Below are 25,988 nucleotides of genomic sequence, written 5' to 3'. Positions count from 1 at the left end.
TAGATCCTGACAGATTATATACATATGATGGGGAGGGGACTGTACATTAGGAGGGGGTGGGTGGGTGGGAGAGAAATATCCATACGGCGGGGAGGGAATATATACATGCGGTGGGGAGGAGACTGTCTATTAGGAGGTGGTGGGGGTCAACCATATTATGTGGAACAAGCATGTTATTTGATGATTGATGCCTGATTGACGTATATGACGGAGAGGCAAATATGAACGGCTTGTTATAATTTTTCTTAAACTTATTTCACAGTTTGTGTGTTAGTAGGTCCAGCAGAGACCCAAATGTATGTGCACAAGCCGTATGACTTTAAAGGTCATATATGTGACCTTTAAAAGTAAACTTGTAGGGAAAATCAATTCAGCTGAGCATTCTATATGCATTCTATTGCCATATTTTCTGAAAATTAAAAGTAAATGGAAGATTGCTCCACTTCTACAAGGTCCATTTGCATGTTCCTGGTATCTAGGGACATCTATGGATCTCAGGGAATGTATTCCCAGTGTCAGAAATATTGTGTCTGTTACTAGGCTTGAGTAAATTGTAATGAACCATAGGAGAATATACATTTTCTTTTTTTTCATCTTTGATGGTGAATAACACCATGCTAAAATGACCAGACATGAACAATTGTCACAGAGCTCATTCAGCACCTTCTTGAGATAAAAGAACATCTAAGCAAATTAATAAAGGGCAATCTGTATTTAGTTCTGTATTGATGGATTTATGGCGTGATATCAATCTCGTACCGGTATCGCTCTGGCTTAAGAGGTTAAATGTTTCTTCGGGTAGCTCTTATACCTCTTTCCGGGTAGCTCTAGGTAGCTCTTAAACATCCCTCCGGGTAGCTCTTTAACATCCCTCCAGGTAGCTCTTAAACGTCCCGTCAAAGATTTAAAAAAAAAAATAATAAGAAAATGTATATTCTCCTTTGGTTCATTACAATTTACTCAAGCCTAGTAACAGACACAATATTTCTGACACTGGGTAATGGGTATACATTCCCTCCATAGATGTTCCTAGATACCAAGAACATGCAAATGGACCTTGTAGAAGTGGAGCTATCTTCCATTTACTTAGGTATGTATTTTTAGGTGAATTTTCAGAAATGGCTAAGGCTTAAGGGGTTAAGTAATTTTGTGTCCTGTACTCTTGCAATTGTGTAGGGACTGTCCTGCTCCACTAGGGGCAGGCTGTTCTCATTCACTAGGCTGTTCTCATTCACCAAGCACGCTGTGTAGCACTCCCTTATGGCAGTGACCTGGGTGACCTCTAAGACTTCCTTGAAATGGGCAAAATAAAAATAACTTCTATACTTTCGGACTCCGAGTGTGTCTTGTAAAAAGTGGATTTATTAAAACCACAGTATTTCATAAAACCAGCCTAACAAAATGTATCAACCTGCCGACATCATGGGGGACACATCGAGGCTCTCTCGCACCACATAATCCATCTGTGCATGACCCAATCACACTTCCCTCTCCCGGCCCCGCCTCTCCCATTCATCTCCATTAACACCAGCGTGGAGTCTGTCAAGCCCTTCACATTGCTGTCACTCTCCATGCTCTGGGTGACATTGAGCCCCGGCAGCAGTCAAAGGCCTAGGTGGGGAGGTGATGGTGAACGGGCGGAGGGTCTCTATGTGGTGCCGTAGGTTAGCGATCCCCCACCTCTCTCTTCCACCTCTCCTCCACCCACCATTGGCTCGATGGACACCTGTACCTGGACTCCACAAGGGGCACAGTGACGGGTGAGAGGACGGAGTCTTAAGACGAGGCGCATCGAAGGGTGGACCGGCGGACCGTGGCGGCTTCATTAACATCGGTACATTAACTGTAAATCCCGGTAAAGGTACTCCCTAGGCCTCCATCCAAACTGTCGGCGGAGAGGCCTCAGGCTACGGCTAGGGGGGGGGGGTCAATCTGCAATAAAAGGCATCCGTTTTCACAGCTCGTGGAAGTGCGATTGGAGACCTCCCACTCCACTCCGAGCCATTAACTTCACCCTTTCATGGCGGGCAGGGGGCCAGTCACAGAGCTCCTATAATCCTTAGTATTACCTTCAACCGACCTTCATGTGCACAAAGAAAAAGCAAGTGTGTGTGAACATGTAGTTACTGTAAAGTGGCTGAAACATGCCGCAGCTGTTGAGTGTCCACTCATCGAAAGGCAAATATGTGAACATTTACCTTATCTCCAACTTAAAAGGATTAATGTAAGGTTAATAATACAAAAAAGGATAATTCCTCTTTTTTTCATGTGATATTCAGATATTATGAATATTCTCAGAATTGGAAATATGGCTTGGTTCAATGGGGATAGCCTCAAACACATCAATGGCTGAACTAGAACTGTGCACTCGGTAAAGTGCAGACCTCAGGCTTAAGGAAAGGTCAGGGGTCACCAAAATCAACAGTTCTTCCTCTTGTTGAATGGGTTAGAATATAGGATAACCAATCGTCCTCTCAAACCCTGCCCTCTTTTCTTGATCCTCCAATTACAACTGTCACTTTTCAATACTTTTTTGTCTGAGGGAAGCAACAGTTGTGATTGGAGGATCAAGAGAAGAGGATGGGGTTTGAGATAGGTAAATTAGGAGCAATTGGCATCCAGTTGTAATGCCAGTACTTTGATCAAGGGCAATGGCAGGAATGTATTTAACATTCATGTCTTTTGGTGGGGGAGGAAACCTGAGTACCTGGAGGAAACCCACATAAACACAGGGAAAACATGCAAACTAACCCATTTAAAAAATGCACCTAATGTTAACCCCATGACAGTTCAGTCAGTACTTATGAACCCTCAGATTGGTGATTTAACTGATGCAAAATCTGGCACTGCTCCATAAACAATGCATGGCTGATTTGTAAGGTCAATAAAAGGTTTGTGTAAGCTCTTACAGTACACCCAAATGAGTTTTACATTTAGATTCAAACTCTCAAGCAACGCTAGAATATAAACCTCATTTGGGTGTCTCACACAAACATGTTATGGCCTCACAAAGTCAGAGCCCCATTCATTGTCTATTTTTGCATCTCAGTTACCAATTGGAGGCTTCTCGGATTATTAAAAAAAAAGAATTATTATCTTTTTTCCCCTCCTTTTTCCGCTTTTTTCCGCTTTTCGTTATGCCAATTCCCAATTCCCAATCCCCTTCCTGGTCGTTGCGGACTCTACCCCCTACCGTCGGTCTGGGAGGGCGGAGACTATCACATGCTTCCTCCGACACATGTGTAGCCAGCCCACCGCTTCTTTTCACCTGGCAGCGCGGACTCTCACTGGGAGAGTGTAACGTGTGGAAGGGTCACACTACCTACCCCAGATCCTTCCCTCGCTGTGCAGGCGCCCCGACCGAACTGTAGGAGTCGCTGTTTATAACGACCAGGACCCACCCCACCGGCTTTCCCACCCGCTGACACTGCCAATTGTGTCAGTATGGACGGCCGACCAAGCCGGAGGTACCGCAGCTGGATTCGATCCCACTGTCTCTGCGGTGGTAGACAGACGCTTAGTCCGCTGCGCTACCCGGCCACCCTGGCTTCTCGGATTTCTAGCTTTAGTAGCGAGTTATGCATGTTTACAAATACTAGCCGCGTTCCGACCTAAATTACCCTGAACTTTTAGTCGCAGGAATTTCACAGTATATTGTTCCTTCAGCCCATTGTTGTCACCGCAGTGTTAAGACCCACAAAGATTAGGCAAATTAGTCTGCTTACATGTGAAAAAGGTCTCTAGTGTCTCACTAGAATATATAAGGACAATTTTCTCTGATCAGATCTTCATGATCACAGTTAAATGAACAGATCAATGTTCCCTGCATACTCTTTTGATATTGGTCCTCCAGGAACATGGAACAGACGTTCAATGCACTGGCAACTCACAGGTGTCCAGATGACTCGTATTTCCAAATGGGGCTTAACGTAGATTGTTGATCTTCTCTGCACCCGAGTTGCATAGTAAAGGCTCCCACATAGTTGGGCGTACTGTGAACTGATCGGACTCTGTGCGGCATGTCCACAGTCGTTTGAGGTTTCATAGTCGAGCGTACCACCACGTACCAATTTCCTACATTTCCCACAATCCTTGCGCGCTATTTACACTCTGTCATGGCGTCGTCCACCGATGTCAAAATAAAGAGTCTAGGTTATCTCTGTTTCCAAGATTTCAAAATAAAACTGGCAGTTTTACACACTTCATTTAGAAATCAATCATTGAAATCAATGTTGAAAGATCCAAAAATATATTAATTAGTTGCATTTACAGAACACCAGGGTCATGTATTGATCAATTTAATAAGAATACTTCTGAATTATATGAAATGCATAAGGATAAGGTGATTTTTGTTTGTGGCAACTTCAATATTGATTTGATGAAATCTAATGAACATACAAAAACGAAGGCATTTGTGGATAATATGTTTAGTTTGAGTTTCTATCCCTTAATTGTAAAACCTAGCAGAATAACAAAGGACAATGCAACACTGATTGACAATATTTTTTACAAATGTAATGGATGAGAAGATAATACGTGGACTATTAGTGACTGATGTAAGTGATCATTTGCCTGTCTTTGCTGTGTTTGAAATGAAGAATAAATAAAAAATAAGAACAAATAGGCATTTACACAATTTGGTTAGAAGAAGAAAATCACCAGAAGCAATACTGGCTCTTAAGGCAGACCTTTTGAGACATGATTGGCAGGAGGTTTATGTAGAGGATACCAATGAAGCATACAATGCATTTTTGGGTACATTTTTGTCATATTACGACCGGCCATTGTCCATTGAAGGAGTGCAGACAAAATCCTAAAAAGAGGGTGAAACCATGGCTAACCAAGGGTTTGGAAAAAGCTTGCACTAAGAAAAATAGGCTCTACAGGGAATTTATCAAACATGGAACAAAGGAAAAGGAGGACAAGTACAAAAACTATAAAAACAGATTTACATGTATTATGAGATCACAAAAAAAGACTACTATAATAATTTGTTACAAATGCATACAAATTATATTAAGGCTACTTGGGGTGTGCTTAACTCAATCCCTGCCAAAAACTATTATATACGTGTTTGGCCGACATCCGCTGAACGCCAACCACGTATACGTTATTTGATAGTTTTCCCCTTTTTTCGATATTTGTATTCATTATTCATCCAGGGACCTTGGTGTTACCATAGGGAATGAGTTTGAGTTCGCCAAAGTGCAATACCAGCCGCATCCAGCTAGATGCCGGTATTGAGCACCCTTTGAAACCTTGCATCTTGTGTAACGGCCAAATGTATCCGGTCTCACTTTTCCTTGTCGGGCGAATGGAGTGGTTCTCCCGGTTCCATTGAAGCGTGTCTAATATCCCCGATCCATATGTTGTGGTGGGTTATGCCGTGGACCAAATGGACATCGGATGTACCAGATGGCGATCAAACAATTGGAATATTATTTTTGGAATACTTCCGATCACAGGTAAGGACTATCTGACGTACATTTTTGCTTGATCCTGCAATGCTTTTATACCGATCAGGCTGATAAGCGTTTTTAGTGTTCAATACGAATGCCGTTGCTGCCAATCAAATAATCAGAAACGACCCCCCCCCCCCCTTTCATGCATTCATGATGGAACATAATACCTATGATATAGATTTGATTTGCGAATAATAGCAGGTACAGGCAAGAAACAGCAATGTGTATAGTAGAATTGACGTATAAGCCTATTACTCAGCCTTTCGGGAATTACCCCAGACCACGCTATAACGATACTTATATTCACCACGATATAACACGGGAACGTATGGATGGAAACATTTATTCTTTTTCACATATTGAACGATAGATAGGTGATGTCAAATGGGCCATAGTATTGTATCCATAGCGAGTACTCAAAAGCATAATTTTCCAGCCTCAGGATTTCAGCATGTTATTGGATGGGCTCCGCCCATAAGCACTTTCAGTAACAGTCACCCACACAGCGTTATACATACGAGAGATAGCGAGAGAGAACGAGCAAGCAGGAGAGAGAGGGAGAGAGAGAGGGAGAGAGAGGGAGAGAGAGAGAGAGAACGAGCAAGCGAGAGAGAGAGAGAGAGAGGAGAGATGCGTCCCCGACACACACGCAGTCAAGTTTGTGTATGTGAGTGTGTGTCCCCGACGAGGGAGAGAGATGGCGCACACACATGTACACACACTTCTGCAGTCCCTCCCGCCATCCCTCTCTCTCTCTCTCTCCTCGCTCGTTCTCTGCCTGTCAAACCCCGTTTGAGGAAGTGTCGGGTTACACTATGCCTACAGTACGTCCCCGACACACACGCAGTCAAGTTTGTGTGTGTGTGTCCGACGAGGGAGAGAGATGGTGCACACACATTTACACACACTTATGCAGTCCCTCCCGCCGTCCCTCTCTCTCTCTCTATCTCTCCCTCTCGCTCGTTCTCTGCCTGTCAAACCCCGTTTGAGGAAGTGTCGGGTTACAATGCGGTCTCTGGTCTCTGCACTATAATGGTTGATGTGGGCAGTGGAGGTGAGTACAACCAGGGGCGGAGCTATGCAAATCAATGCTATATTAACGTCACGGAAACCGTCAAATCAGAACAGTTTAGTTGAGTGAGGGAGGATCTCGTGAACTCGAGACTAGACTGATGAGTCAATATGGTAATTAGAGACACAGACTAGGGATGTTTGATATTGGCTTTTTTACCGATACCGATATACCGATATTGTCCAACTCTTAATTTCCGATACCGATATCAACCAATCGCCTAACACAGACCCATTGATACTAACCTGTATTACTATAAAACCATGCTAAACACAGAAAAAAGGCATTTATAATGCATGTCCCCTTTAAAGCGTGGCAGTGCTATGACGGGCTCCGTCTAATTCCCGGCAGTCAATGAGTTAATGACATGATTAAAAAGTCCAGTAGAAAGGACTTTCCAATATACTTTGAAAAAAATGACAATTGGGACTTCCAATTGTCTGGCTGATTTCACGGAGCTAGGCAACCAAACCACATTAACCCTGATTACGTTTTATTTTTTATACCATTTGATTTTCTTGAAGTTAGAATTATGTCTAAACAGACATAACACAACATCAACATCAACACAACATAAATGTTAAAAACATGACAAGACAGTTTGCATCACTTCCCACGGTTCTCGGCACTTATTCTACCGGTAGTGCGGTAGTTGTGCGAGCCCCAGGCCACCGTCCCACGAGCCCCAGACCACCGCCCCACGAGCCCCAGGCCACCGTCCCGCGAGCCCAAGACCACCGTCCCGCGAGCCCAAGACCACCGTCCCGCGAGCCCCAGACCACCGTCCCGCGAGCCCCAGACCACCGCCCCGCGAGCCCCAGGCCACCGTCCCACGAGCCCCAGACCACCGCCCCGCGAGCGCCAGGCCACCATCCCGCGAGTCCCAGGCCATCGTCCCGCAAGCCCCAGGCCACCGTCCCGCAAGAGGCCACCGTCCTGCGAGCCCCAGACCACCGCCCCGCGAGTCCCAGGCCATCGTCCCGCGAGCCCCAGGCCACCGTCCCGCAAGCCCCAGACCACTGCCCTGCAAGCCCCAGGCCACCGTCCCTCGAGCCCCAGGCCACCGCCCCGCGAGCCCCAGGCCACTGCCCCGCGAGCCCCAGACCACCGCCCTGCGAGCCCCAGGCCACCATCCCGCGAGCCCCAGGCCACCGTTCCACAAGACTTGTTTCCCGTGCGCCTACATTTCTACCTGGTCTCGTCCCGTGGGGCTCGCGGGACGGTGGCCTCGGGCTCGCGGGACGGTGGTCTGGGGCTCGCGGGACGGTGGCCTGGGGCTCGCGGGACGGTGGCCTGGGGCTTGCAGGACGGTCCACACACCGCCATCAGTGTTCTTCTGCCCCGCCAATGAACCCAAAGACCCAATACCGTGGCAACAACTACCGCACTACCGGTAGAATAAGTGCCGAGAACCGTGGGAAGTGATGCAAACTGTCTTGTCGTGTTTTGAACATTTATGTTGTGTTGATGGAATCACGTTAATATAGAGAGATGAAAACAATACGTTATTTCGATTGATATGAATTGGATAATGCTAGCAGGCTGCAGGCTGTTAGAGGTTAGAGGCAGAACTAGCGTAACGCACTGTTTGGGCGTAGAGAGAGCATACGTCAGTGGCCAATCAGATCACAGAACCCGAACGCGGAACTGCAAGTTTGTTGGTAAAAGACTACACACGGCCCGGTCCAGAACAATAGGAGTCACAAAATCAGTTTAGAGTGGAGTGGTGGAGGAGTGGTAGAGGCGTAGTAGAGGTTTGATTTTTCAGTGCTGGATCTGTATAGAGTCCTTATCTGTGTTGACAGAATCCGGCTATAGGGCGACAATAATGTGGTCAAGAGGCATGGTTTCTTTAGCCTTTAACTGGCGTGGTTTATTCATTCACATGGTATGAGCAGCAATTCTAGAGTTCTCCTCTCACTGAGAGGCTGAGGGGGAAAGAGGTAGAGTAGGAGCAGACATCTCTATTTATACTCGCCACCTGGTGGTGTCTTGAGTGGCTCCGCCTAGAGTGCCCTCTAGTGGAAACAGTTATATATGCAGTTAGACAGTTACTAACAATCCTACATAGAACCTCTGACTTCAACACTCCCACTTAGGGTTGTATTAGCATACTGGATAACTTCTCCGAATTTTTTTTTACAATGGAAATAATATAATCCAAAACATCAACAGAGTATGGCAGTCAATATTTACACATTAAACATGACCTTTGCAAATCTCTTCAATTTCTATTTGGAACAGGTTTCTGTCTGCTACCCTGTCGTCCGTTGGACAATAAACCAGTGTCATTCTTTCTTCTCTGATGACAGATCTGATGAGATGATATTTTCTATATCGACATGTTTAAACTGGGTTCCTAGCAATCACAATGGTTCCCTGGTTGTCCTCGTAAACAACAGTCTTCATATATACACAGTGTCCATCATTTTTAAATGATGTTGACAAAACGCCCCTCATCTTCAAAAACACCATATTCGGTATAGAGGATACATTCCAATTACCTACTACATATTAAGCAATATATTCATAATCTTATCTCCATCACTTCGAGAAGTTGTTCTAGATAAACACATTCCTGTATGGTCATAGCTAGAGCCATATATTCGGCTTCACAAGTTGATAGTGCCACTGTGGGCTGCTTCTATGTTTTCCACGAAACCAGTGAGCTGTCTGTGTTCAAACTCGCACAATATCCTGTGGTACTCCTTCTATCTGTGGTGTCAGCTGCCCAGTCTGCATCACTGTAGGCTTTAAGTCCTAGACCCTCGCTGCTCTTTCTGAAACACAGTTGTTTATCTGCTGTACCTTTAAGATAACAAAAGACATGTTTTGCTGGAATCCAATGCTCCTCTGTGGGGTCAGCAAAATGCTGTGACAGTTTACTCACTACAAAACATAGGTCAGGGTGGGTACATGTTGTTAAATAAATGAGGCTACCCACAGCTTCTCTGTACATTTTACATCTGTCCGTTTCTGAGCATCCTCCTGATAGTCTAGTTTTTGATCACATGGTGTTTCCCTTGATCTACGTTCTTGCATGTCAAAACGTTTCAGGATCTTTTCCACATAGTTAAATCATTGAGAACATGGTAAGCCATCCACCTTTGTATTTAAACATGGGATCCATTTCTGTATTTAAACATGGTAAATCATCCACCTCTGTACTTAAACATGGAATTAAATATAGGATCCATTTCAGTATTTAAACATGGACTCTAATCAGGTATTTAAACCTGGATTCTACTCCTCCCGTATTTAAACCTAGAGTATCATCCTCCTGCATTTTAAGCAGTGTAGCCACCCTCCTTCAGTATTTAAACATGGAGTACCCTCCTTCAGCATTTAAGCAATTAGTCACCCTCCTTCAGTATTTAAACATGGAGTACCCTCCTTCAGCATTTAAGCAGTTAGTCACCCTCCTTCAGTATTTAAACATGGAGTACCCTCCTTCAGCATTTAAGCAGATAGTCACCCTCCTTCAGTATTTAAACATGGATTACCCTCCTTCAGCATTTAAGCAATTAGCTACGAACCATACTTGTATTTGTCGTGGCCTTCAATACCCTCCTGGATTGAATACACCCATTTCCCTCCCACTGTCTGTCTGCCCTCTGGTAACTTGGTTGAATACACCCATTTCCCTCCCACTGTCTGCCCTCTGGTAACTTGGCTGGAGCAAAGGTGTGGTTGTCCTCTAGGGACCTCATCTCCTCATCCCTTGCTCTCCCCCATGTACTTGATTCGGGGGACAATGTGACCTCTTTAACACTTTCAGTGCCACCAGGTGGCGCCAGAGTTAGCGCTTGAATGCCACCATCCACTTTAATGTTAATGTTAATATCGCCTAATCTATGTTTTAAATTATGGCTATGTGTCTAATCTGCCCGTCGCTTATCAAATAATCATTTTCCAGTCAGTGCTGTCAAGGCAGATTGGTTTTTTATCGCTTCATTTCCGTTTGAGAGCATTTTGAAAAGCACCCGTTTTGAGGTAAAAAAACAGCCCATTCTGTGATAATCGTCTTTTACTGGAATATTCCAGAACGTTGATATTTGTCGGCCTATTTATGATTTGTTTTCAAATAAACGCTAGATGATCAATATTATACGTACATGCACGCCCATTCGAGCCGCGCACTGATAATAGCCGTGTTCATTTCCTCATGGATTTTACAGTGAAACCGATAGAGGACATTTCACAAAACAGCTTATATCTTCATCAAAATGAGTCTGATTATCCTAACACTGATAACATAGATTCCTTACCTGACATCAGATGGTATCCAACTGGTATATTCCAATTCGAAAAAATCGATAAGTGTATAGATATAACGTGATACAGTAGAATTCATGATCCGCGGCGCTCAGAGGATCCATAATGAACTGTGGTAACCCCGGCTGCATCAATGGACTGGAAAATGTGGAGTACAGGATTTTTTTCCCCATCCATTTTCATTGAGTCCATTCCAAAATCCCTTATGTCATCTGGGAGACGATAGGGGGCGCTTTTTTCCACATCTGATCACCGGCGGCTCTCGGGTAGACTAGGGTAGGCTCGCGTGATGCAATATGATTTCAGATCGCTAAAAAAATTAAATAAATAAAAATTCTGAGAAATCTCGTGAGTGGCTTTCAGCGTAATATTAATAATTCCGAGAAAACTCGTGAGTGGCATAGAAAGTGTTAAAGGTCGGGGTTACCCCACTGACTACCCTGTAGCAGTAATCAACGGGGGTAGGTGTACTGTCCTCCTCGTCACTCCCTTTCCGGGCATAGTCTGTCAGATACTTTGGGGGTTTGTGTTCCCTTGAGGGATACCTCCCACTGCTTGGGGCACTTGACGTCACCCTCTCCTCGTCATCGCCCTCTGGGGGTGGCTGACTGTCTGCCTGCACGACCGCGCTAAGTACACTGGGTTGATATGTCTCTGTTTCTACACACCTTACTCTGGAGTCCAGCTCTGGCTGCTCTGTCTGTGTCTCGCTCTCACATGTTGCCTTTGTGACAAACTTGACTAGCATGTGTTTCTGCACTCTCCCTTTACCGGGATGATAAACTAGGAAAGCGGGGCTTCCCTTGTCGTGCCCTTCAAAAAGTCCTTTTACACATCTGGACTCTGGCTTTCCCCTGTCCTGCAGGTACGAAGGTTTTTTTCATGACGACAACGAGACGTGACGTCACGTTATTGAATACCATGTGACGCTAACGAGACTAAATCGTTTATTAAATATCGTTGACCACAACTGACGACACAAAAATGTAATTTATAAAAACCAGGACGAAATTTCTCTTCATGTATGTTGATATTGTTGACTAAAACAAGACGAGACAAACTAATTATAACTTTTCTTACTGCCATCGTCCCGAGTAGAGCAGTGTGACGGGGAGCTCTGTTATTAGCATTAGCTGGAGCTATTTGAAAAGCTAGTTTTAGCTTAACGTTACCTTGGCTAAAGTTGGGACTATTCATAATCCAGCTGCAGACCTGCAAGCAAAAGTACAGCAAGTTGGCAAAGGAGTATTCCAAGGTAAATAACTTTGTCACCAGTAACGTTACATTGTTTGTATTTCCATCTAGATCACGTTAGCTAGTGGCTAAGCTAGCTCACGCTAATGTGGCTAACTGCACACAATTAATGACACAATGCAGACAGCCATACCGGTGACAATGTTTAGCTTTTAGTGCCAAATGATAAGAGTCTGAGGCGGAGTCTCAAAAGAGAATGTTGAATGTTTTATTTTGCATTAAAAATCACAACAGTGCCTCTGCTAGGAGCTAACTGAACCGGAGGCGACTGGATAGGAAGTGCGCAACATCGTATAATGTCCGTGTGGAACCAATGTGCCAACAACCTTTCCGTGGGTGAAGCATAGTTGAGCATAGTTGTCATTTAATGATACTAATACTAATACAACCACCTGTTGTTGAATAAATACCATTACTTTCTAGTTATTACTAAAAAACAGTATATATAAAACAGTAGCTGTAAAAAAGAAAAGAAAAAAAGCTTTATAATTTATATAATATAATTTTTTTTATGTATGCACTGGTATCAGATTCCCCTAGGTTAAAAAATAAATACGCAATTTAAATCAGAAAATTTTCCATGTTGACTATTTCTGACTTCTGACACGTTTTTTTCCATTATCTAAAATTAGACAAAAATGTCATCCGTTTTCGTTGACTAAATCTAGACTAAAACAAAAAAGACAAAATTGAGACAAAAACTGACTAAGACTAAAATGCTCAGACATTTAGTTGACTAAAACTGACTAAACGAAAAATAAATGAAGATGACTAAATATGATGAAAACGAAAAAGGAGCACTTGACACATGACTAAAACTAAAATGAAAATAGCTGCCAAAAAATTAACACTGCGCAACACACTGATCCAAATCGGTGCATTCTGGCTAGATTACACTTCTTTCCTGTCAGTGCTGTATATGGGGTGGTCACCGAGTGCTTATTAAAGCACCTGTTTCTTGTGTAAGCGGCTTCTTGCACCGCATAATGCCATAGGCTCTTAGGTAAGTTACTATCTACTAGCTTACACCTAGCCATTTCGAAAAGGGTGCGCCATTCCCTCTCTGCCACTCCGTTCTGGTGTGGGGGATATGGACGTGACGTCTTGTGTCTTATCTTGTACCTTCTCAACAGTGATTGGAACTCTCTGTTTGTGAACTCTGTTTCGTTGTCGGACCTCAAGCATCCTACGTTACCATAAGGGGCTACGTCTGTCACTCTTTGCTTTGAGAAAGTAAACAAACACTGCTCCTGTGCACACATCTGTAAAAGACTGTACATATCTAAAGCCTCCTATGGACTCGTTGCTTACTGGACCGGCTAGATCCGTGTTAACTAATGCAAGTGGTACCTTTACTTTTTCTGTGGGGTTTCTGTTTCTTGGTTGAGTAAACTTCCCCGTTTTGCACACTGCACAATTTGTGTCAGGTCTACGCTTTTCACCTTCAATGTGCATGCCTTCTGTCACTGCTTGCAGTTTCAGTAAATCCTCGTAATTACAATGACCCATAATCTCGTGCCATGTCTGAATATCGTGACTGGCCGTCACGCTACACATATCATTATTATCATTACACTTGTCGTTGTCATTACACTCAGTTTGCAGATAATATATTCTCTGGTACATCTTTATGTCAAACCGTGTACCGTCAGGTTCTACAAGAAAATGTTTACCTTTAACGAAGAATACCTTGGCACCACTTGCAGTAGCAGCTATTACAGAGAATAGTCCTTGTGGGAACGATGGTACGTAGAGAGCGTTCTTTAACGTCACCGTACGCCGGCGCCCCCTATTGTCCGTGAGGCATACCTGTGCGTCTCCTCTCTCTTGTGCCAACCCGTAGGTGCGCCTCCCGTCTGCCAGCTCCATGCTGTGCCTCTCTGGGTGGAAAGTGTTGTCAAAGTTCTTGAACCGACTCCTGTCGTTGATGACATGGGACGACACACCTGTGTCCACGATCAGTCCCCTCCTCTGGGCCCGCTGCAGCTGTGCCGGCCCGGCGGTGCACGCCGTCCGCGCCCCGAAAGCGTCTCCCTGTCCCGTTATTCTCCGGGCGTCGTCTCGATCCATCTCACGTCGACCGTCGCTGCCATCGTGTCCGCTGCCGCCATCTTGTCCACAGCTGTCATCTTGTCCGTAGCCGCCATCTTGTCCACAGCCGCCATCTTGTCCGTAGCCGCCATTTTGTCCATGGCCGCCGTCTCGTCCATGGCCGCCGTCTCGTCCATGGCCCTCATCTTGTCCATGCGCGTATCGCGCGCTCTGGTCGTGTTTCTTCATGCACGCTCTGTCTGTGTGCCCCGTGGATTTGCAGAAGCTACACTAGACAAGTCTTTGTGCAGTCGCCTCTCCGATGGCCTTTCTCTCCGCATCGCCAACACGCCAGTTCCGCCGTGGTCCTGGTTCTCTCCCTTGGCGTCGCTCGGGCCTTTAGCACCCTCTCTCTGCGGCGGCTGGGTGGGTATCTTCTGAGGCCTCGAAGTTTCTTAACTTGGCCTTGAACTGTCCCAGCGGCATGTCCGCTGAACCGTGTGTTACCAGGAGTGTGAACGGTCTGTACAGCTCCGGTAGTCCTCTCATCATCATCGCCATCATTAGCCCATCGCTTGGTGCTTCTCCTGCACTCCTCAATGGCGTCGTGATCTGCTCCACTCTGTTGACGTATTCGGTCACAGTCTCGGTGTGCCCCTTCTTCAGGGCCGTTAGTGCTATGTAGAGGGCCACGACTTGGGGTCTTCCTCGCCCGATGTAATGCTCTCTCAACACCTCCAGGCTTTCTCGGCCTTTGTCTTTAGTGTCGCGGAATATCAGCCCCAAGCTGGTGTCGTCGAGCAGTGGCGCTAACTCACAGTACGCGTCTGCGTTACGCTGGTCGTCCAGGGCTTGCTCTTCCGCCATCAGGTCTCCCGTGGGGGCTGTCAAGATCGTCTCCTTCAGTCCCGCACCGTGCATGCAGCATAGCATGCGCTCTTCCCAGAGCTCGTAGTCCTCTGCTTTTCCATTGAATGAGGGCCATTTTCTCCTTCCCTTGGTCTCCATCCTCTTTGTTGATGGTAGGCGTAGCTTTAGCTCTTGTTGGCCTAGCGTCTAGCCACGCGGTGCTCCCGGCGCTAACCTAGCCTATACTTTAGCTAAGCTAGCTACCCTTATTATTTCGCCCCGGCGTTATCTGGGCCCATAACCTGTTGACAGAATCCGGCTATAGGGCGACAATAATGTGGTCAAGAGGCATGGTTTCTATCTTTAGCCTTTAACTGGCGTGGTTTATTCATTCACATGGTATGAGCAGCAGTTCTAGAGTTCTCCTCTCACTGAGAGGCTGAGGGGGAAAGAGGTAGAGTAGGAGGAGACATCTCTATTTATACTCGCCACCTGGTGGTGTCTTGAGTGGCTCCGCCTAGAGCGCCCTCTAGTGGAAACAGTTATATATGCAGTTAGATAGTTACTAACAATCCTACATAGAACCTCTGACTTCAACAACCTGGTCTCTGATGTAATGCAGTTATCCACAGCGATCCTGTCTCCGATGTTATTGGGCATTGCACATGAACGGGCGGGCGGGATCAGTTGTCCAAGCCATCCCTACAAGCACGTGTTTTGCCGGAGTGTTTAGGACCCGCCCCCACTCCGCAGCTCGGTAGAGAAAAGAAACGACATTGTTTCTAATGGAGTGCAATAGCGGCCGAAGGTGTTAGAGCAGTGGCGGCTGCTGACCAAATTTTTTGGTGAAGCACAAATGATTATATTAGACTTTTAAAACATCCCCCAAAACATCAGTAGTGGCTGGTGAGTTAAAAAATTGGGGAGGACGGGAGAGATAAAAAAAAATTTAATAAAAAAGTACAGACACAGTGTGGTTATAAAGACGGCAGACAGACACTACAGTTAAAGACAACAGGCACTAGTAGTAAATACCTTGGAGTAACTCTTGACACACACCTCACTTACACACCTCACAACAATAGCTTAGTCAATAACGCAAATCAAAAACTATTTGCTTACAGCAAGATCAGACTATTTCTCATCCTCACTGTTTCAAACACATCTACATGCAATTTTTCTTTCAACAATATCTTACTGTCTCCCAATCTGGTCCCTCACAACAAAGGAAATGATAGAACCCATAGCAAGACTGTACAATAGAGCTTATAAAATACATGGTAAATTTCCACCCTGGACTCACCACTGTACTGCACTCTCACACTTCCCTGCTACAACCTTTCAGAACTACACAAAATCTAGCCAGTAAGTTCTATTTTATGCTCAGAAATAACACTTCCCCAACACTCACAGCTTTACTGCCAAGACACAATAGGCTACAAGTCAAGAACGTATCACCACATCAATCCCACATGCACTCATTCCAGTACCGGCTTAAACAAATAATTATGGACTAAGATCATTCTTCCACACAAACAGCAAAATCTGGAACGAGATCCCATTCCACATCAGAGCAATAACCTCCATCTCACACTTTAAACAGGCCTACAGTACAAACAACATCTGATGCTAGAAAACCTCTGCACTCACTGTGTATAGCATTGATTACTACAGCACACACGTCACACACACACTACACTCTGCAGTGCACATAATAAACACAACGGCCACAGCGGGCCAGAACAAATCGCAGCAGCTATTTACAATACAATTAGGGCTCGGCGATATGGCCTCTAAAGCAGTGGTTCTCAACTGGTCTAGCCTCGGGACCCAACATTTTCCTTAGTCATTAAGTTGCAACCCAAATTTTTCAACCACTATGATTTATTTCAAAAAAAGATTTTTTTGCAGTAATACGCAATCTTTCATGCACTGTTAAAAACATGAAATAAACACAAAAAAGTGCAACTAGGGCTAAAAACCCAATGAAATAAAATAATAATAAATAAATAATAATCTTTTTTCGATCTACCTTTTCTCCCTTCCCCCATTTCGTATTGTCCAATTCTACCCTCCCCTGTCTCGAACGCTGTTAGGCCATGCCTCCCACAAGCCGGCTGCAATGTGGACGAAGCCTTGCATCACGTGTCCCCTCCGGTACTCGAGGAGGCAGCCGTCGCATCTTCTCACCTGCACAGCACGATCTCTCAGCGGCGAGGGTCTGCGTGGGAGGGACACGCCGCACTCGTTGCTTCCTGATTCTACTGCGCAGGCGCACCAACCGACCTGTAGGAGTCGCTGTCCACAACGTCCGATCCCCACCCACCAGCTTCCCACCCCCTAATACTGCCAATTGTATTAGTATGAACGACCAGCCAAGCTGGTAGCAACGCTGCTTCTTAGCAGATTTCTTAGCTTAACATAACATACCTAAATTTGGGGGAACTAATGGGATAACTGGGGTTGCAACAAAAGTGCAACTAGGGCTAAAAACACAATGAAATAAAATAATAATAATAATAATAATAATAATAATAATAATAATAATAAATAATATATCCTTCTTAGCTTAACATCCCAGGAAACGAATGGGATGTTGTTTGCTCCTGACAAGAGTCTCAAAGTCTGGGGTGATGGTAGACAAAGCAACTCTGAGGTCATGCTCAATGTCCAATCTGTTCCTTTGCTTTGTCTTCAGCTGGACCAGAGCTGAGAAGCCACATTTTCCCAAAGATAGGTACTGCAAAAAAAAAAATATATAAATTATTATTATTATTTTTTTACACACACATCCGTGACCCACTCAAAATGGCCCTGCGACCCACTTTTGGGTCGCGACACACCAGTTGAGAAACACTGCTCTAAAGGATATCGTGTAATTTTTTGGCTATATCACGATACACGATATATATCGCAATATTTTGACATTTCCTCTAAAGCACTTAAAAATGCTTGATTTAACCATTTGATGCATACAGTCACGCCAATATAATGATTATAGTCCCTGCAACATACAGTATGTGTGCATTAAATCATGAAGATGCTTTAAAAAATAATTAAATGAAAAGTTTCAAAAAATGTACTAAGAGTAGTCTACTGACACACTAATACTTTTTATTTTAATTAAAAATAAAATAATCTACTGCAAGACAATTTATATAAAAACTCTTGGGTGCCTAAGACTTTTGCACAGTACTGTGTTTTCTATCCACTTTAGCTAAAAACACACACACTTTATATATACACACTACTGTGAGACAATAATAATCACACACAAAGGGATAATGGCTTATAGCAGACTTAATGATTTTATAATATTTCAGATAATGAAATTAAATGTTTATCATCAACTATCCAGTTAGTATTTATATTGTAACGTTTGGCCACTTTAAACCATTGAACGTAGAGAGAGATAGAGCGAGAGAGAGCGCATTTGAGTTTGAGCGTTCTGATGTGCCGTAGCCCATAGTTGACCACACCAGGATTTTGTCAACACAGTTGGAACCTGGAAGCGATATAAAGAAACTAATTGCCAATAAAGAAACGAATTGCCAATAAATGTGAAGTTATCAACCTCTGTTGTCAAGCCTCCTCAATATACCCCCCCCCCCCCCTTTCCTCACTAATGGAACTGGTATCGCGGAATCACGTTAGTTAGTTAGTTTAGCATTAGCTGAGTGGCTAACAGCGGCTAATGTTAGCTGAGTGGCTAACAGCAGCTAATGTTAGCTGAGTGGCTAACAGCAGCTAACGTTATCTGAGTGCAAGCTAGAACTTGTAAGTCGCTTTGGATAAAAGCGTCAGCTAAATGCCAAAATGTAAATGAGTGGCTAACAGCAGCTAATGTTAGCTGAGTGGCTAACAGCAGCTAACATTAGCTGAGTGGCTAACAGCAGCTAACGTTGGCTGATCATGTTCACGATATAGTAATTTACTACATCTCAGGTAGAACAAGCCACGATACATCGCGTATACTCAATATATCACCCAGCCCTAAATACAATACACAAATATACAAAATAATGCTCAAAATACGCACACGTCCTACCTTGTACATGAAGTCCATCCTCCGATCATTCTTTGTGAATTATGCGATGACTTTGTCAGATGTCTTCATTCTAATCTGTGCCAGTCAAACGCCGCTGTCCGACAACAAGTTTGGGAGTTGGACGTCATCTTGCAATAATAATCCCTTTCTCTTCAAAAGTCATAATTGCATGCTTGAGCAGCGCTGTCCACTTTGTTGATCTGTTGGAGTCTGGTCTCCTCCGTAAACTGGATGCTTGCAGAGGGGAAACCCCCACGTCACGGCACTCGCATTATGCCCATATATGGATCTTTACTTGACTTGTTTGGTGTAAAATATGTCAATCAAAACGAAGCCGGGCCTCCCGGGTGTGCAATTAGAATAGCCTCTAATCCAATCAAAATAGCTATTTGGTGTGAATTCACTGTTTCATTCTGTTCTGTCCGTGTCCCGACTGTACACAATGAAGGGTTAAAGCAGACTTGATTACTTGTACTTTATTCACAGTTGTTATGGTTACAATTGGTTCCACCCCAAGTGAACCCTTGGTGTCACCTCTAAAAGAGTCCTACGTGCAACAGCACTTAAATAGAACAATCCTATTGTTACATCTTTCTTTTTCTTTTTCCAAGTACAGATACAGTATATACAGGATCTCGATATTTAACTTACAGCTACTTAACCTGTGTTCTATTTACTTACACCAGATCCAAACAACAACAACACTGTGTAAATGACTCATTAGTACCCCTCCACACTCAACAGATGAAAACATGATTGTGCACACATAACCCATTTCACTTTTTTTTTTTTCTTTTTTTTTTTTCTCTCTCTCCAGTCCATTCTCTAATCACGAAGTATAGTCCTTCAGGTATTGAGGCCTGACAACCTGTCGACCAGACCTGGTAGTGACCGTACCTTGGCTCCCTGCCGGGTTGACTGGCGGGCCGGCCTTCTCAGTCACTGGGGATGCAGGTGTGATTGTACCTGGTGTGTCTATAGTGGTGTGATCGTGTCTGAGGTGGCGACGATTTCTTCTCAGAACATCTCCCGACTCTAACTCCACCTCATATGATCTGTGGCTCACTGGTTGGATCACCTTTGCCACTCTCCAAGTCTTGTGTGTGTCTGCAGGCTGTACTCTCACACTGTCTCCTCTTTTCAGAGTGTCCATGTCCTTTGCTGTGCGATTGTAGTATTTTTCCTGTCTCTGTCTGTTGCGTTTCAGTCCCTGGTCATTGTCCGTTACCTCTGGCTCCAGCAGAGTGTCTTTTGTAGGAAGCAGGGTTCTGGTCCTCCTGCTTAGGAGTCTCTGTGCTGGACTTGTGTTGAGGCCCTGGCTCGGCGTGTTACGATGGTCCAACATAGCCAGGTACGGATCCTCTCTTGCCGCTGCAGCCTTCAGCATCAGGCCCTTGGCTATCTTTACCGCCGACTCCGCCTTCCCGTTACTCTGTGGGTATCCCGGCGAAGATGTCCTGTGTTCAAAACCCCACTTCTGACTGAAGTGTCGAAACTCTTGTGATGCATACTGTGGCCCGTTATCAGAAATAACGACATCAGGTATCCCTTGCCTGGCAAAGTGGGCCTTGAGTTTTCTGATTACTGTGTTGCTCTTAGTGTCAGACAGATAGTCAACCTCCCAAAAGTTAGAGAAGTAGTCTACAGTGATCAGGTAGTCTTTGTTGTGGAACGAGAAAAGGTCTGTCCCTACCTTGGCCCAGGGTCTGCTGGCCATGTCATGTGGGTGTAGTGTCTCCCTCTGTTGCCTTGGGTCCACTGACCTGCATATACCACATTTAGCGATGAAGGTCTTTATCTCCTCGTTCATCCCATGCCAGTATACACACTCCCTCGCTCGCCTCAGACATCCTTCTACTCCCAGATGAGAGGAGTGGATCCTGTACGTGATGTCACCCCTGAGTGCATCTGGTATCACGGCTCTTTCTCCTCGGAAAACGATGCTGTCCTGAAAACTCATTTCCTCCTGGAACGAGTGGTAGTGCCTGATGTCACTTGGCAAGTCTCTTTTCCTCTTGGGCCACCCTGACAGTATTCTATTTGCCACACTCTGTAACTTTAGGTCATCCTTTGTTGCAGCTCTGATAGCGCTCAGCCTCTCTGCTGAGATGGGTAAATAGCTAACCATGTTTACCGTCTCTACCTCTGTCTCACTGTCTCCCTTAGTGCTCTCTGGTAAGTATGCTCTACTCAACGTGTCTGCAAGCAACATATCCCTTCCTGGCACATATGTTCAAGTTCAAGTTCAAGTTCTTTAATAGTTGTCATACAGAAGTACAGAATACTTTCATACAAAATGCTTCTTACTGTTACGCTCCAGAGACTGTGCTAGACAAGATAGTATCAAATAACATAATAACACTAATATGTCACACTAATATCATAGTGCTGCAGTCTGAGTAGCATCCTTTGTAATCTCTTCGGTGCACTAAGCAGTGGCTTGTGGTCGCTTTGAACGGTCACCGGTCTACCATATGTATATTGATGGAACTTTTCCATACCAAACACTATGGCTAAACACTCTCTCTATTTGGGCATAGCCCTTTTCAGTTGGTGTGAGCACCCTACTACTAAATGCTACAGGTTTACCTTTCTGTGTCAGGGCGGCCCCCAGTCCTGTGTCGGACGCATCACATTGTAGCGTCAACTCCTCTTCTCTGTTGTAATACTGTAGGACTGGTGCTTTGGCTATTTTGTCTTTCAGCCTTTGAAACGCTTCCTCTTGGACATCTGCCCATTCCCACATGTTTTCCTTCCGTGTGAGTTGTCTAAGAATCTCGCAGTCATCTGACAGGTGGTCAAAGAACTTTGCCAGGTAGTTGACCATCCCAACCAGTCTTTGTACTCCTTTTACATCTGTTGGCTTCGGCATCTCTCTGACCGCCCGTACTTTCTCCGGGTCAATTCTCAGCCCTTTAGCCGTGAGCAGATGACCTATGTAGGGCACCTCTTTTTGTCGAAGCTTGAACTTGTCCGCGTTCAGCTTGATGTTGCGCTCCCTGCATCTGGTTAGAAAGCCTCAGAGTTTCTTGTCGTGGTCCTTTTCTGCCTCCTCCTGCGTTGCTCCTTCCCCTGTGATTAACATATCTGCTATGACGTAGACTCCTGGTGGGCCCTCTAGGGCCTGCATGAGCTTTCTTTGGAACACTTCCGGTGCTGGGCTTATTACCATCGGCATCCGGAGCCAACGGTAGCGACCAAATGGAGTGGCGAACGTGGCCAGGTAGCTTGACTCCTCTTCTAGCTTGACGTGCCAGAAACCGTGCTTCACGTCGCAGACTGTGAATACTTTTGCCTTTGACATCTCCGGCAGGATGTCATCTATAGTTGGGAGTGGATAGTGACTTCTCTTTAGTGAGCGATTCAGAGGTTTCGGGTCTATGCACAGCCTTAGTTTCCCATTCGGCTTCCTTAATGAGATCATGCTGCTGATCCAGTCAGTGCTGCGTTCCACTGGTGTGATAATCCCTCTTCTCTCCAGATCCTTGAGTTCCTCCTGTATCGGTATGATCATAGCTACAGGCACTTGTGCTTTGGCAGTTTCACTGGCGGCACTCTGTCATCTATCTCTATTTTATACTCCCCCTCCATGCATCCATCTCCGGTGAACACATCCCCAAACTCAGCATTTCTTCTGTCCCTTGTCATGTGACTGTCACTTTCTCCCCCTGTCACTGGACTCTGCTCTTTCCTCACTATGCTGTCTATAGCTAGGATATTTTCGTACTGTACCTTTATCAACTTCATAGCCTCACTGTCTTTCCTGCCCAGTAAAGGGATTCTGCTACTCTGGTCTACCACTTGAAACTCTAGCCTGTAACGCTTGTTGTTTCTGGGGTTTCTGATCTTAACCTTACATGTACCCAGAGGAATCACCCTAGTCTTATTATACATCACCAGCACTTTCTCAGTGTGTTCTAGCTGTGTGTCAGGGTTTAACAAATGTATGGGGATGACATTACAGGTGGCCCCACAGTCTATTTGGAAGTTAACTAGTGTTTCCCCCAACATCATCCCTGCAAAAAGCTGTTGGCCCTGCCTGTGGCTGTCTTTTAACTGATTAACATTTCCATCCTCTCTATTTACTTCTGTTATGCAGCAGAGGTCTTCCTCATAAGAATCACTATCACTGTGCTGTTCTGCTACTGCATGCACTTTCCTAGTTTTCTTGCTGCTCTCCTGTTTTGATTTGCATTTAGCCGCAAAGTGATTTTCTCTCCCACACTTTTTACACTTTTTCCCAAAAGCTGGGAATTTTTTCTTGTTCCTCTCATGTGTTTTCCCACAAATCATGCAGTCAACCTCGCTGTCTTTTTTCCACTCTTCTGACTGTTTTAGCGCATGTACCTCTTCCACTGACTGTCCTTGTTGCAGTGTCCTGCTATTAGCCCTTGACAGCTCAGAAGCTCTACATATTTTCAGGCATGTTTCCAGAGTCAGCCTATCGTCCCTGAGCAGTCTCTCTCTCAGTTCTGAGCTATTTGTACCACATACAATTCGATATGTGATCAGGGAATCTCTAATGTCCCCAAAGCTGCAACTACTAGCAAGCATTCTCAAGTCTGTTACATAGCTGTCCACGTTTTCATCCAATCCTTGGTTCCTGATAAAGAATCTGTATCTTTCCACTGTTTCATTTACCTTTGGATTGCAGTACTCGTCAAACTGCTTGATGATAGTTGTCACTGTTGTCTTCGCCGACGGACTCGGCAGAGTTGTCCATAGTTCTCTGCCCTTTTCTCCGACGAGATATTTAAATAGCTTGACTTTTGTTTTCTCTTCGGCGTCGGGCATGGTAATAATAATAATAATAATGACTTGGATTTATATAGCGCTCTTCATGGCACCCAGAGCGCTTCACAGAGTCCATTATTCGTTCATACACAGTCATACCGGTGGTGGTAAGCTACAATTGCAGCCAGAGCTGCCCTGAGGCAGACTCACGGAAGCGTGGCGAATAATCAACGCCTACGGCCCCTCCGACCACCACCAACATTCATTCACATGCATACACATTCATACGAGGCAAGTAGGTTAAGTGTCTTGCCCAAGGACACAACGGCAGTGGGATGGACATGGGCTTGAGCTGGATTCGAACCACCAACCCTTCGATCATTGGACGACCCGCTCTACCCCTGAGCCACGCCGCCCCACGATCTGTATACAATGTGAACTGTAAGGTCTGTATACAATGTGAACTCCTCCTTCCAACTTTTCCATGCCTTCGCCAAGTTGTTGGAGTCCAAAAGTAGTAGTCCAGGCGGTCTCAGCGCATTTAGCCCTTCCATCGCGATAGCTAGTAAGAGTTTTCTCCCCGAAGTCCGTGTTAGCCACAGCTCGCCAGCTAAACTCTTTACTTCTCCAGCTACCGCTCTAATTACTTTCCCGATCTGTACCCAGCTGTCACCATGTTTCATTCTGTTCTGTCCGTGTCCCGACTGTACACAATGAAGGGTTAAAGCAGACTTGCTTACTTGTACTTTATTCACAGTTGTTATGGTTACAACATAAGCTTGGTTCCACCCCAAGTGAACCCTCGGTGTCACCTCTAAAAGAGTCCTACGTGCAACAGCACTTAAATAGAACAATCCTATTGTTACATTCACTACACCATTCACTTACATTGGCTAGTGAAGCCGAGCCACAATGCCGGCCTCACTATATGAATGAGCTGTCTGTCACTTGGATTTTTTTTTAACGGATCAGAATAACCGATATGTGAAAAGGAAAATATACATTTCTAAAAAATAAATAAAATAAATAAATACAAATAAATATTAAAAAAAAAAACATATGTGTGTTATGTTCTTGTCTGTCTATTACTACTGAAGCAGAGCTTCACGAGTATTCATAGAGAAACCTCCACTGTGTTAGAGGGCGGTATAAGACCGTCTGCCAGGGGTACTCCAGTAGCACACCATGTACCGCGCTGCGTCCCGGACTACCGTGCTGCGTCACGGATCTGGTTGACTCCGAGTTCGATTCCCGGAGCCGCCGTCATTTGCCGAATGTCTTCCCCTGCTCTCTCTCCCGTTTCACCCTGCATCTGTCGGTCATGCTTGACCAGAAAAGCGATAAACGCAAAAAAATGAAGTTAAAAAAAAAAAAAAACGTCTGCCAGCTCAGACACACTCAGAACAGTATGCACAAGGTGCCCCGCTGAATTATGAATGGCAATAGCGAATAAAATAAATACTGTGAGAAAAATGTAGATCTACGTTTCCGGCACTCAACAGTCGGGCGACAGAAACGTAGTTCTACATTAACGGCACCCAAAGGGTTAACCTCTTAAGCATCAGGCAAAAATTGGGCTGTTTTCTTTTTTGTTTTTGACAATTGCATACCCAAAGTAATTTGCTATTTATTATAGTTTATACTTATAGCACATGCACGCGTCTGGTCTCTTTTTAACGGTAACATTCTGAAGGTTCTTACACAATAAAGCAGGTGTTCCCAAAGTTTTCAGGCCATGACACCCGAAATAACAGAGTCAGAGAGCCGCGACCCCCACTATTATAGGTGTGGTATAAAAAAAAAAGTGTACTGTATGGTTGAAACATGTAAATGTTCAAACGCACACGCAGTAATAAGCATTGGAGGCTTTTAACCAGGGCCGGACTGGGGAAATCATTCAGGCCAGGAAATATAGTGTGAAATATAGCCCCAGTCAGGCCACTTTTTAAGCGGGGGGTCTGGGGGTCCCCCACCAGGAATTATTTTGTTACAAAGACTTACCCTATAAATGCCAGTGTGTGTGATGGCATCACAAATGTTGTAAAAAAACACACAAAAAGGGAAATATTTGCAATATATCAAATGCAAAGTAGATTTTTCTGGGGGGATTATTACAGTCTAGCATGTGTCAATGATTAGCAACAACACTGGTTTTGATGGATTTTTAGTTTTTTCTTTGTGTGTGTGTGTGAGCGAGAGGGAGAGAGAGAGAGTGAGTTCTCCAACTTGTGGGAGTTTTGACTGCGTTACCCTCTGTTGCAGT

The sequence above is a fragment of the Notolepis coatsorum genome, assembly GCF_963971535.1.
Source record: "Notolepis coatsorum genome assembly, chromosome: 3".
Classification (NCBI taxonomy): Eukaryota; Metazoa; Chordata; class Actinopteri; order Aulopiformes; family Paralepididae; genus Notolepis; species Notolepis coatsorum.
Note: the sequence above shows the minus strand (reverse complement) of the source record.